The sequence below is a fragment of the Hyla sarda genome, chromosome 12 (assembly GCF_029499605.1).
Source record: "Hyla sarda isolate aHylSar1 chromosome 12, aHylSar1.hap1, whole genome shotgun sequence".
In the NCBI taxonomy this organism is placed as follows: Eukaryota; Metazoa; Chordata; class Amphibia; order Anura; family Hylidae; genus Hyla; species Hyla sarda.
Genome location: NC_079200.1, coordinates 80,492,842 through 80,505,610, shown reverse-complemented (window position 1 = coordinate 80,505,610; position 12,769 = coordinate 80,492,842).

The following is a 12,769-nucleotide window of genomic DNA, read 5'->3' as shown; positions in this document are numbered from 1 at the left end:
TTCCCCCCTACCCCCCTGTAGTAGTAACATGAGGTGATGGATGATGGGGTGGATGTTGCAGATGGATGATGGGGATGATACTGCTGGGGGGGGGGTGTTGCTGGTGGATGAAGAGGGTGCTACTGCATCCCAATGATACAACAACACCCCATCATCCACCAGCAACACCCCACCCCCCCAGCAGTAGCACTCCCATCATCCACCAGCAACACCCTCCTCCCCATTCCTCCTACCTGCCTGTGGTAATAACACGAGCTGACATGATGGGGGTGCTACTGCTGGGGGGGGGGGGGGTGACAGTAGCACCCCCATCATCCACCAGCAACACCCCCTCCCCATTCCCCCTACCCCCCTGTGGTAGTAACATGAGCTGATGGATGATGGGGGTGCTACTGCTGGGGGGGGGTGTTGCTGGTGGATGATGAGGGTGCTACTGCAGGATGTGGGGTGTTGTTCGATCATTGGGATGCAGTATCACCCTCATCATCCACCAGCAACAGCCCCCTCCCCATTCCCCCTATCCCCCTGTGGTAATAGCATGAGCTGATGGATGATGGGGGTGCTACTACTGGGGGGGGGGGGTTGTTGCTGGGGGATGATGAGGGTGATACTGGATCCCAATCATCCAACAACACCCCCACTCCCACAGCAGTAACATCCCCATCATCCGTCAGCTCATGCTATCACCACAGGTGGGTAGGGGAATGGGGGGGGGGGTGTTGCTGGTGGATGATGGGAGTGCTACCTCTGGTGGGGGGTGTTGTTGAGTGATGAGGGGCGCATGATGGGGCATTATATGTGAGGGGCACATGATGATGGAGCATTATATGTGAGGGGCACATGATGAGGGAATTATATGTGAGGGGCACATGATGGGGCATTATATGTGAGGGGCACATGATGATGGAGCATTATATGTGAGGGGTACATGATGAGGGCATTATATGTGAGGGGCGCATGATGGGGGCATTATATGTGAGGGGCGCATGATGGGGGCATTATATGTGAGGGGTGCATGCGGCCCAGCCTCACCCAGCCGCTACCTCCAGTGGCCCCCAGATAATTTGAGTTTGAGACCCCTGGTGTACGCTATCCTATGTACGTGTGGTCTGTACTACATAGAAAAGAGGATACGTCCTGTGCAGATTTGATTTTCGGAGTGCACCTCCGAAGTGGTACTCCGGTGGAAAACAATTTATTTAAAATCAACTGGTGCCAGAAAGTTATACAGATTTGTAAATTACTTCTATTAAAAAATCTTAATCATTCCAGTACTTATCAGCTGCTGTTTTCTACAGAGAAACTTATTTTGTTTTTGAATTTCTTTTCTGTCTGACCACAGTTCTCTCTGCTGACACCTCTGTCTGATGTCAGGAACTGAGCAGGAGAGGTTTGCTATTGGGATTTGTTCCTGCTATGGACAGTTCCTGACATGGACAGAGGTGTCAGCAGAGAGCACTGTGGACAGACAGAAAATAAATTAAAAAAGAAAAGAACTTTCTCTGTAGTAAAAAGCAGCTGATAAGTACTGGAAAAATTAAATTTTTTTTATAGAAGTAATTTACAAATCTGTTAGAACTTTCTGCCACCAGTTGATTTTAAATAAATTTGTTTTCCACCGGGCTAATAAAACATATGGGGAAGATCCACCAGGTAAATGTAGGTGATATTCGAATATGGGACTGTTTAGACAGCATGGAACAACAGGTGGAGGTTACATACTGGACCCTACTGGACCCTGCTACATGGATGAGTGCTTTCTACGTTTTGGATGTTGCTTTTGTGAACTTGGTTCACACTGAGCGCCATGCTGTATTTAACCTGGCTATTTCTATTCTGATGTGAAAGCTTGAAAGAAGAGATAAAAATACACAGGAGGCGCTCCCTGATGAGGTGTACAGGGATGTGGAATTACTATTGCCCGACGCCCGGCAGTTTTGGGCGCCGGGCAGGTGAATTTGTCCGGCCCTTAGCCCGGCTTCGGGCAAGCAGGGCCGGACCTGACAAGTGCAGCGGCGATCTGCAGTCGGTATGGAGCAGGCTCCCGACTCCTGCCCGCTCTATACTCTGCCGCCTGTGTCCTCCGAAGCAGAGCAGGGGAGATGAGAAGCTGTGTATTGGTCTTCTGTCCCCTTCTCTGCAGACGTGCGGGGGGGGCGTGGCTTATTTCTCCCCGTGCAGACCTGCGTCCTCTGCCTTCACTCCCCGCACATCTGCACAGGGAGACTGTATGCGGCGCTCACAGAGGAGTATGGAGCGGGCTCGGGATTCCTGCCCGCTCCATACTCTGCAGCCCCCGGCTGTTCTCAGTAGCCGGGGGCCGCCGCTAATAGCCTGCATGCGGCGATCGCCGCAGCTGGCTATTAACCCTTTAGATCGCCGTTGTTAAAGCTGACAGCGGCGTCTAAAGGGACATGTGAATGCTCCCTGGTGGGCTAGTGGGGTGGATCGCCCCCCCGCAGCACGATCGTAGGGGGGCGATCCACTATGGAGGTAGCCGGAGGGCTTACCTCTGCTTCCTCCTGTCCTGTCTCTGTCATTGATAGAGCCTGGCTGGACCAGGCTCTATCAATGGATCACAGAGCACACAGATTAATAGAGTTCAATAGAATCTATTCATCTGTATGAGGAATCTAATGATTCCTCCTATAAGTGTAATAAAGTGTAAAAAGAATAAAAAAATAAAAAAATGTTTTAATAAAAGTTTGAAAGACACACATTAACCCAGAGGTCTTCAAAGTGTGCCCCTCCAGATGTTACAAAACTACAATTCCCAGCATGCCAGGACAGCCGTTGGCTGTCCGGGCATGCTGGGAGTTGTAGTTTTGCAACATCTGGAGGGCCACAGTTTGAAGACCGCTGCATTAAAGGGAACCAATCATCAGATTTTACCCTATATAACGCTTGGCAAAGCGTTATATAGGGTAAAATCTTTATTTTCACCATTCCCGGGGGACACTCCTGCCCCCAGGGATGGTGAAAATATGAAGTTATAAACTAGTCACCGCCGCCGCCGTAAGTAGTCACCTGGGCGGGGAGCTCTTCTCATCTACTCCCGTTCTTCGGCCGGGAGCGACGCCCCCTCTGCTTGATTGATGGGCCGCGTCATCGCTCTGCTCTGTCTGTTCAGTGAGCGGAACGATGACGCGGCCCATCAATCAAGCGGAGGGGGCGTCGCTGCCGGCAGAAGAACGGGAGTAGGTGAGAAGAGCTCCCCGCCCAGGTGACTACTCACGGCGGCGGCGGTGACTAGTTTATAACTTCATATCTTCACCATCCCTGGGGGCAGGAGCTTCCCCCGGGAATGGTGAAAATAACGCCAAGCGATATATAGGGAAAATCTGATGATTGGTTCCCTTTAACCCCTTTCCATGTTAAAAGTTCAAATCACCCTCTTTTCCTATATAAAAACACGTAAACATAATAAAAATAAACATATTTGGTATCGCTTTGTGCGTAATTGTACAACCTATTAAAATATAACATTATGTATCCCGTACGGTAAATGTAAAAAAATACCAAACCACAGAATTGCAATTTTTATAATATCCCAGAAAAAAAAGTTAAAAAGCGATTAAAAAGTCAGATCAATACCAAAATGGTACCGATACAAAAAACAGATTATGGCGCAAAAAAATGAGCCCTCATACAGCCTGGTATGCAGAAAAAAATAAAGTTACAGGGGTTAAAAAATGGCAATTAAAAAAATTTGAAAAAGTTCAGAATTAGTAAAACATGACGTAAACTATACAAATCTGGTATCGCTGTAATCAGGCGCCTAAAGTATAAAACGAACATGTTATCTCAACCACAAGGTAAATGGCGCAGAAAAGAAAAACCACCAAATCTGCTAAATTATCTTTTACTATTTCAATTTCACTTCCCTTAATAATAATAATAATAATAATAATATATATAATATATATTATTTTTTTTGGTTCTGAGAATGTTATTGAAAAATTAAAAGGTGTCATTATAGTAGATAGTTCTCATTATAGTAGGTAGGTATCATTATAGTAGGTAGGTATCATTATAGTAGGTATTTATGGCTATTATAGGGCGAGGAGGAAAAAATCAGAGCGTAAAAGCAAAAATTGGCCGGACAAGTGGATCGTCATGAGGGACAAGTAGATTTTGCTCCATTTTAGTCCCGTGGACAAGTAGTTTTTTATAAAATTTCCACACCCCTGGGTGTATCCCCTGGTGTGTACCCCCTGGTGTGTACCCTTCACCACACCCAAGTTATATACTGACCTTTTTAGAAGCTACACCAAATTTTGCAGTGAATGGCATAAGTAAAGGTGAATGCGGTAGTTGGCTTCTGCTCTCTTGCTGGTATTGGACCCCAGTGATGGTGACCGATGGAGAATTGAGAAAGACAAAATAATTTAAAGAAACCAGTTTAACGGAGGCGCTGCACAACTGTAGTCATGAAGAGAAGACTCGAGCAGCACAGAACAAAATAACTTTTATTGGTAGAATTCTGGACAAAGTGTTTCGGTATACTCTAATGCCTTCCTCAGGTCCATTTATAGTTCCCAGGGATTGATTATGCTCAGTACTGGGTCTCTGGTAGTGGATGTCCTGTTGGTATCTGTGCTGCAGCGGTCTGTCCCGAATTCTATTAATAAAATATTTTGTCCTGTGCTGCTCGAGTCTTATATTCTGATGTGACTCATTTCTATTCACTGAATGGACAACATTGTTGTCTGGGTTGTGCAAACTGACTTTTTTTTCTCTCTCTTGGTGTATAAATTCCAGTGATCAGTTTCATTGTGAATCCATATTAGATGGAAAAATCCAGTGATGTAAAAACCTTGGAGCAAGACCTGGTTACTGGGACTAGACTATCCGCTGCCAGGATTTCATTGCCTTGTGTTTTTTTTTAATGTTATGGTGTAGAGAGTATGTTGACCCAATTGGGACTGAAAATTGGCCTGGGCACTTTGGAATAAGCAGCCAATTCGGTAATGGGTGTGGCTATGTAAAGGCAGAGCCACAAAGTGGAGGAGCCAGATGTTAATCACAGTTGGTATAATAGGATACATAACAGGGGGGCAAAAAATAAATAAAATTATATATAAAACATTTAACATGGGTAAGACAAATCCCTATGATAAATAAATTGAATAGCTACCAAATAACATTGGTATCAAAGGAATAATATTATCACCATGTATAATACCATCATACTGTTATTGACCAAATCCTGTATACGGAGACCAATATTATGAATACTACGAGTTTACAAGGAGGAATATTATTAGCATGCATATTACCACCATACTGTTACTGGCCAAATCCTGTATACTGAGACCAATATTACCAGTATACAAGAAGAAAATATTCCCTTACATACAGTGACCAAATAGTGGTAGATATATGCTGTACACAGGCTCTGCAGACTATATAAGTTATGACATAATTAAATCAGGTGACGTCTTCCTAATTGGAGTTGTACTTTGCTTTTTTCTTCTCCATCCGCCCCAGACTGTCATGACTATTTCTTCCACACATAACTCGTTTCCACAGAACCTGCAAGACAAACATTTTAGGCTCTGCACTTTTACAGCACCTATAGTGCTCCAAATAATAATTATAACCCCCTTGGTGTCCCACACAGTAGAATGGGTAGATAAGTGGGTTTGGGAAGAGTAGGTCGGTCTCCAACATTAATAGTAAGGTCGCTCTGGTAGGAAGATAGGCCCCTTTACATGGCTTTCACAATTACGCAGGTGCCCTGAGTAGGTAGGTAGGTAGTAACAGTAACAGGTAGGTAGGCAGTAGGGGTTAGTCCTTGCTGGTAAGTCCCCCAGTACATAGTAGCCCCCTGTATATAGTTGCAGACCCCATTTAGGTAGTTGACAGCAGCAGCACCCTTTAGATAGTAGTTGTAGCAATCCGCTTTAGGTAGTAGTAGTAGCAGCCCTCTTCAGGCAGTAGTAGTAGCTGCCTCCTTTAGGTAGTAGTAGCAGAAGCCCCCTTTAGGTAGTGATAGCCACCCTCTTTAGGTAGTTGCAGTAGTAGCCCCCTTTAAGTAGTAGTTGCATCCTCCCTTTAGGCAGTAGTAGCAGCAGCAGTGTACTTTACGTAGTAGTAGTAGCAGACCCCTTAACCCGTTCAGGATCCATGACGTAACGTTATGTCCCGACACCCTGGGTCTTAAGGACCCATGACGTACAGTTACGTCATGGGCAGTTCCGGTCCCCGCCTGGCGGAGATCGGACCGGGATGCCTGCTGAAATCATTCAGCAGGCATCCCGTGCAAATGTCCAGATGTTGCAAAACTACAACTCCCAGCATGCCCAGACAGCTGTTTGGGCATGCTGAAATATGTAGTTTTGCAACCGCTGGAGGGCTACAGTTTGAGACCACTATATAGTGGTCCCTAAACTGTAGCCCTCCAGATCTTGCAAAACTACACCTCCTAGCATGCCCAAACAACTGTTTGCTGTCAGGGCATGCTGGGAATTGTAGTTTTGCAACAGCTGGAGGACCACAGTTTGGAGATCACTTTGGAGTGTTCTCTAAAACTGTAGCCCTCCAGATGTTGCAAAACTGCAAATCCCAGCATGTCCAAACAGCAATCGGCTGTCTCGGCATGCTGGGAGTTGTAGTTGCGTACCTCCAGCATGCCATAACTACATCTCTCAGCATGCCTTTCAGCGATCAGTACATGCTGGGAGTTGTAGTTTTGCAACAGCTGGAGGCAGACTGGTTGGAAAATACTGAGTTAGGTAACAGAACCTAACTGAAGGATTTCCAACCAGTGTGTCTCCAGCTGTTGCAAAAGTACAACTCCCAGTATGCACGGTCTGTCAGTACATGCTGGGAGTTGTAGTTTTGAAACAGCTGGAGGTTTGCCCCCCCCCCCCCCCCCCATGTGAACGTACAGGGTACATTCACACGGGCAGGCTTACAGTAAGTTTCCTGCTTCAAGTTTGGGCCGCAGCTCAAACTCCTAGCGGGAAACTCACCGTAACACATCAGTGCGAATGTACCTTAAAAACACTACACTAACACATAATAAAGAGTAAAACACAACATATACACCCCTTACAATGTCCCCCCCCCCCCAATAAAAATTAAAACCGTATTGTATGGCAGTGTTTCCAAAATGGAGCTTCCAGCTGTTGCAAAACAACAACTCCCAGCATTTCCGGACAGCCACTGACTGTCCAGGCATGCTGGGAATTTAGCAACAGCTGGAGGCACCCTGCTTGGGAATCACTGGCGTAGAATACCCCTATGTCCACCCCTATGCGATCCCTAATTTAGTCGCATGGAGCTCTCTCACTTTGGAGCCCTGTCGTATTTCAAGGAAACAGTTTAGGACCACATATGGGGTATCCCCGTACTCGGGAGAAATTGCACTACAAATTTTGGGAGGCTTTTCCTCCTTTTACCCCTTATGAAAAGGAAAAGTTGGGGCTACACCAGCTTGTTAGTGTAAAAAAAAAAAAAAAATGTAACATGCTGGTGTTGCCCTATACTTTTTATTTTCACAAGCGTTAAAATGAAAAAAAGACCCCCAAAATTTGTAACGCAATTTCTCTTGAGTACAGAAATACCCCATATGTGGGCGTAAAATGCTCTGCGGGCGCACAACAAGGCTCAGGAGTGAGAGCGCACTATGTACATTTGAGGCCTAAATTGGTGATTTGCACAGGGGTGGCTGATTTTACAGCGGTTCTGACATTAACGCAAAAAAATAAATACCCACATGTGAGCCCATTTTGGAAACTACACCCCTCACGTAATGTAATAAGGGGTACAGTGAGCATTTACGCCCCACAGGTGTCTGACAGATTTTTGGAACAGTGGTCCGTGAAAATAAAAAATTAAATTTTTCATTTGCACAGCCCACTGTTCCAAAGATCTGTCAAACGCCAGTGAGGTGTAAATACTCACTGCACCCCTTATTAAATTCTGTGAGGGGTGCAGTTTCCAAAATAGGGTCACATGTGGGGGGGGGTCCACTGTTCTGGTACTGTTTGGAATGGAAGTCAGGGGCCATGTGCATTTACAAAGCTCCCCTGCTTTGTAAACGCACATGGCCCCTGACTTCCATTCCAAACAATTTTTTTCCCAAAAGCTCAATGGCGCTCCTTCTCTTCTGAGCATTGTAGTGCGCCAGCAGAGCACTTGACGTCCACACATGGGGTATTTCCATACTCAGAAGAGATGGGGTTAAAAATTTTGGGGGTCTTTTCAGCTATTAACCCTTGCAAAAATGTGAAATTTGGAGGGAAACACACATTTTAGTGGAAATTATTATTATTTTTTTGCATATGCAAAAGTTGTGAAACCCCTGTGGGGTTCCTTTTATTCCTTTATTTATTCCTTGTTACGTTCCTCAAGGGGTCTAGTTTCCAAAATGGTATGCCATGTGTTTATTTTTTTTTGCTGTTCTGGCACCATAGGGGCTTCCTAAAGGCAACATGCCCCCACAAAAACCATTTCAGAAAAACGTACTCTCCAAAATCCCCTTGTCGCTCCTTCGCTTCTGATCCCTCTACTGCGCCCGCCGAAAAATTTACATAGACATATGAGGTATGTGCTTACTCGAGAAAAATTGGGCTACAAACATAAGTATAAATTTTCTCCTTTTACCCCTTGTAAAAATTCAAAAATTGGGTCTACAAGAACATGCGAGTGTAAAAAATGAAGATTCTCCTTCACTTTGCTGCTATTCCTGTGAAATACTTAAAGGGTTAAAATGCTGACTGAATGTCATTATGAATACTTTAAGGGATGCAGTTTTTATAATGGGGTCATTTGTGGGGTATTTCTAATATGAAGACCCTTCAAATCCACTTCAAACCTGAACTGGTCCCTGAAAAATAGTGAGTTTGAAAATTTTGTGAAAAATTGCTAAATTGCTGCTGAACTTTGAAGCCCTCTGGTGTCTTCCAAAAGTAAAAACACGTCAATTTTATGATGCAAACATAAAGTAGACATATTGTATATGTGAATCAAAAACATTTTTATTTGGGAATATCCATTTTCCTTACAAGCAGAGATCTTCAAAGTTAGAAAAATGCTACATTTTCAAATTTTTCATCAAATTTTGTGGTGGTCAGATGTGCAAAAAATGGCCGGGTCCTACAGTGAAAATTGGCATGGTCCTTAAAGGGTTAAGGTAGTTTTAATATTAGCAGTATACTTTAGATAGTAGTATTAGTAGCCTCCTTTCGGTAGTAGTATTAGCAGCCCCTATTTAGGTGTTATAAGCCATCCCTTATAGGTAGTATCCTCCTTTAGGTAGTAATAGCACCCCCTTTAGGTATTAATAGTAGCCCCCTTTAAGTAGTAATAGTAGAAGACCCCTTTAGGTAGAAGTATTAACAGCCCCCTTTGGGTAGTAGTAGTAGCAGCAGGTAGTAATAGCATCCCCCTTTAGGTAGAAATAGTAGCCCCCTTTTAGGTAGCCAGGATAAAAAACAAACTAAAAAATACTCCCCATGCCCAGGATAGTGTGGCCTCTCTTCTCATGTTCTCCTTAGGTCTGTGCTCTGGTGCCTACTGACGTCACTCATGCGCCGGAACGCAGAGGAAGGATGTTTGGCCATTTGTGGCTGCCTGCATTTTACAGGCGGCCACAAGAGTGATTGACAGGTAGGCAAGGAGCCAAAGGCTCTTCACTCTGCCAAACAGCCAAGGGCGCATTTAATTATAGGCGCATCATTAAGTTAAATGAGTCCACGACCAGCCCTACAGACGACACGGCCCACAGGGCAAATGGGTTGATTGAGGTACAAGGAGATTCAGCAAAAGGGGATTTTGTGGACAGAAACAACTCTCCACCAAAAGGTGTATAAGGAGAATGTCAGGAATCGTTCTGATGAACAGCCAGATTAGTCAGGAAACTGCAGCCCAACAGTGGTGTCCCAGTGGGTAAAACTATAAAAATTAAATCACGGAGCTGTGGGAAAACATCAAGGTTTTCTTAGTATTGTGGCGTCCAATTTTATTTCTCTATGACAGCTGTTTTCTTGCTTCCCCAACCTTCACAGTCCCAAGATATTAATCCTATCAATATCTCTGGGACAAGGTTCAGAGCATGTCAGAATCTCCATCTAATTTTGTGAGAGAGCTACAAGAAGCAATGCAGTCTGATTTGGACCGATATTTTGGAACAATTTCATAGTGGAATCTATGCCATTAAAAATTGCAGCGGTTCTGAAGACCAAAGGTGGTCCAACCTGCTACTAGATGGAGCTCTAATAAAGGGGATGTTCAGCGTAAATTAATAAAATATATAAATATATTTTAATTTCACAGAACCCTTTTTAACGCTAATATTTTAAGGAATTATTGGCATTATCCATCTGTGGCACCTTAACCCCTTAAGGACCAAGGCCCTGCTCTTCTGATATAACGCGGGGTTACACAGTAACCCCGCGTCATATCACGGCGGGCCCGGCGTCATAGTGAAGCCGGGACCCGCCTCTAATAGCACGCAGCGCCGATCGCGGCGCCGCGCGCTATTAACCCTTTAGCCGCGCGCTCAGAGCTGAGCCGCGCGGCTAAAAGTGAAAGTGAAAGTTCACGGCTAGCTCAGTCGGGCTGTTCGGGATAGCCACGGCTAATCGCGGCATCCCGAACAGCTGACAGGACAGCGGGAGGGCCCCTACCTGCCTGCTCGCTGTCCGATCGCCGAATGACTGCTCAGTGCCTGAGATCCAGGCATGAGCAGTCATGCGGCAGAATCGTTGATCACTGGTTTCTTATGAGAAACCAGTGATCAGCATAGGAGATCAGTGTGTGCAGTGTTATAGGTCCCTATGGGACCTATAACACTGCAAAAAAAAAGTGAAAAAAAAATGTGAATAAAGATCATTTAACTCCTCCCCTATTAAAAGTTTGAATCACCCCCCGTTTCCAATAAAAAAAAAAAACACAGTGTAAATAAAAATAAACATATATGGTATCACCGCGTGCGTAAATGTCCGAATTATAAAAATATATCATTAATTAAACCGCTCGGTCAATGGCGTGCGTGCAAAAAAATTCCAAAGTCCAAAATAGTGCATTTTTGGTCACTTTTTATATCATTTAAAAAATGATCAATGAGTCCTATTAATGATCAATAAGTCCTATTAATGCAAAAATGGTACCGTTAAAAACTTCAGATCACGGCGCAAAAAATAAGCCCTCATACCGCCCCATACACGGAAAAATAAAAAAGTTATAGGGGTCAGAAGATGACAATTTTAAACGTATTAATTTTCCTGCATGTAGTTATGATTTTTTCCAGAAGTCCGACAAAATCAAACCTATATAAGTAGGGTATCATTTTAATCCTATGGACCTACACAATAAATATCAGGTGTCATTTTTACCGAAAAATGTACTACGTAGAAACGGAAGCCCCCAAAAGTTACAAAACAGCGTTTTTTTTTTTTCAATTTTGTCGCACAATGATTTTTTTTCCCGTTTCACCGTAGATTTTTGGGCAAAATGACTGACGTCATTTCAAAGTAGAATTGGTGGTGCAAAAAATAAGCCATCATATGGATTTTTAGGTGTAAAATTGAAAGAGTTATGATTTGTTAAAGGCAAGGAGCAAAAAACGAAAATGCAAAAACAGAAAAACCCCCGGGGATAAAGGGGTTCTCCTGTGGAAAACTTTTTTTTTTTTTTTATCAACTGGTGCCAGAAAGTTAAACAGATTTGTAAATTACTCCTATTAAAAAATCTTAATCCTTCCAGTACTTTTTAGGGGCTGTATTCTACAGAGGAAATGTTTTTCTTTTTGGATTTCTCTTATGTCATGACCACAGTGCTCTCTGCTGACCTCTGCTGTCCATTTTAGGAACTGTCCAGAGCAGCATATGTTTGCTATGGGGATTTCTCTTGCTCTGGACAGTTCCTAAAATGGACAGCAGAGGTCAGCAGAGAGCACCGTGGTCGTGACATAAAAGAAATCCAAAAAGAAAAACAGTTCCTCTGTAGTATACAGCCCCTAAAAGTACTGGAAGGATTAAGATCTTTTAATAGAAGTAATTTACAGATCTGTTTAACTTTCTGGCACCAGTTGATCTAAAAAAAAATATGTTTTCCACGGGAGTACCCCTTTAATCACTGCAGAGCTCTACTACATCACCCTGTTTTAGGTATCCTCTTTTGGTCAGTGTGGATGGCTGAAGGGTTATTGTAAATGCTGCTGAAAAATGAGACATAAGAATAACCTTCTCCAATATCTGTGGAGTTTATGGAATACAGCTTGTTACACGTCACAGGTGTGGACCCACTGTGCCACAAGTGGTAGTCAGCCAGGCAGGCAGAATTGCGTCAGATGCAGCAGAGCTGATAAGGCGTTTATTAGCAGAGCTAGTACTATGACAACACCTAGCCAAGATGACTACAGGTGCAGGCTGGCTGGAACAAGCATCAAACAGACAGAAATTGTGGTAGATCATCCAAGTTCATTAACAGGAGAGACAGGTCAAGTTTCAGGGGATGAGACAGAGGCAAAGTCCAGTAGACAGGCAAGATCAGAAACACAGAATCAGCTGACACAGAGACCTTAGCAATACTGAATACACAACCTTGCTGAGGCCTCAGGCAACAGGTGGTTTAACAGGTTTTATAGAAAGGGCCGGGCAGGGATTTGAGGAGGATGCATTAGTGAGTGCACACTATTGCTATAATATTCAGCCAGTGCTCGCGCGTAGACCCTAGAGTACAGAGCAGTAACCTGCAGCAGGAGACACACCAGAACAGCAAGACCATAAAGCACGGCAGATACATGCCACAAAGAATG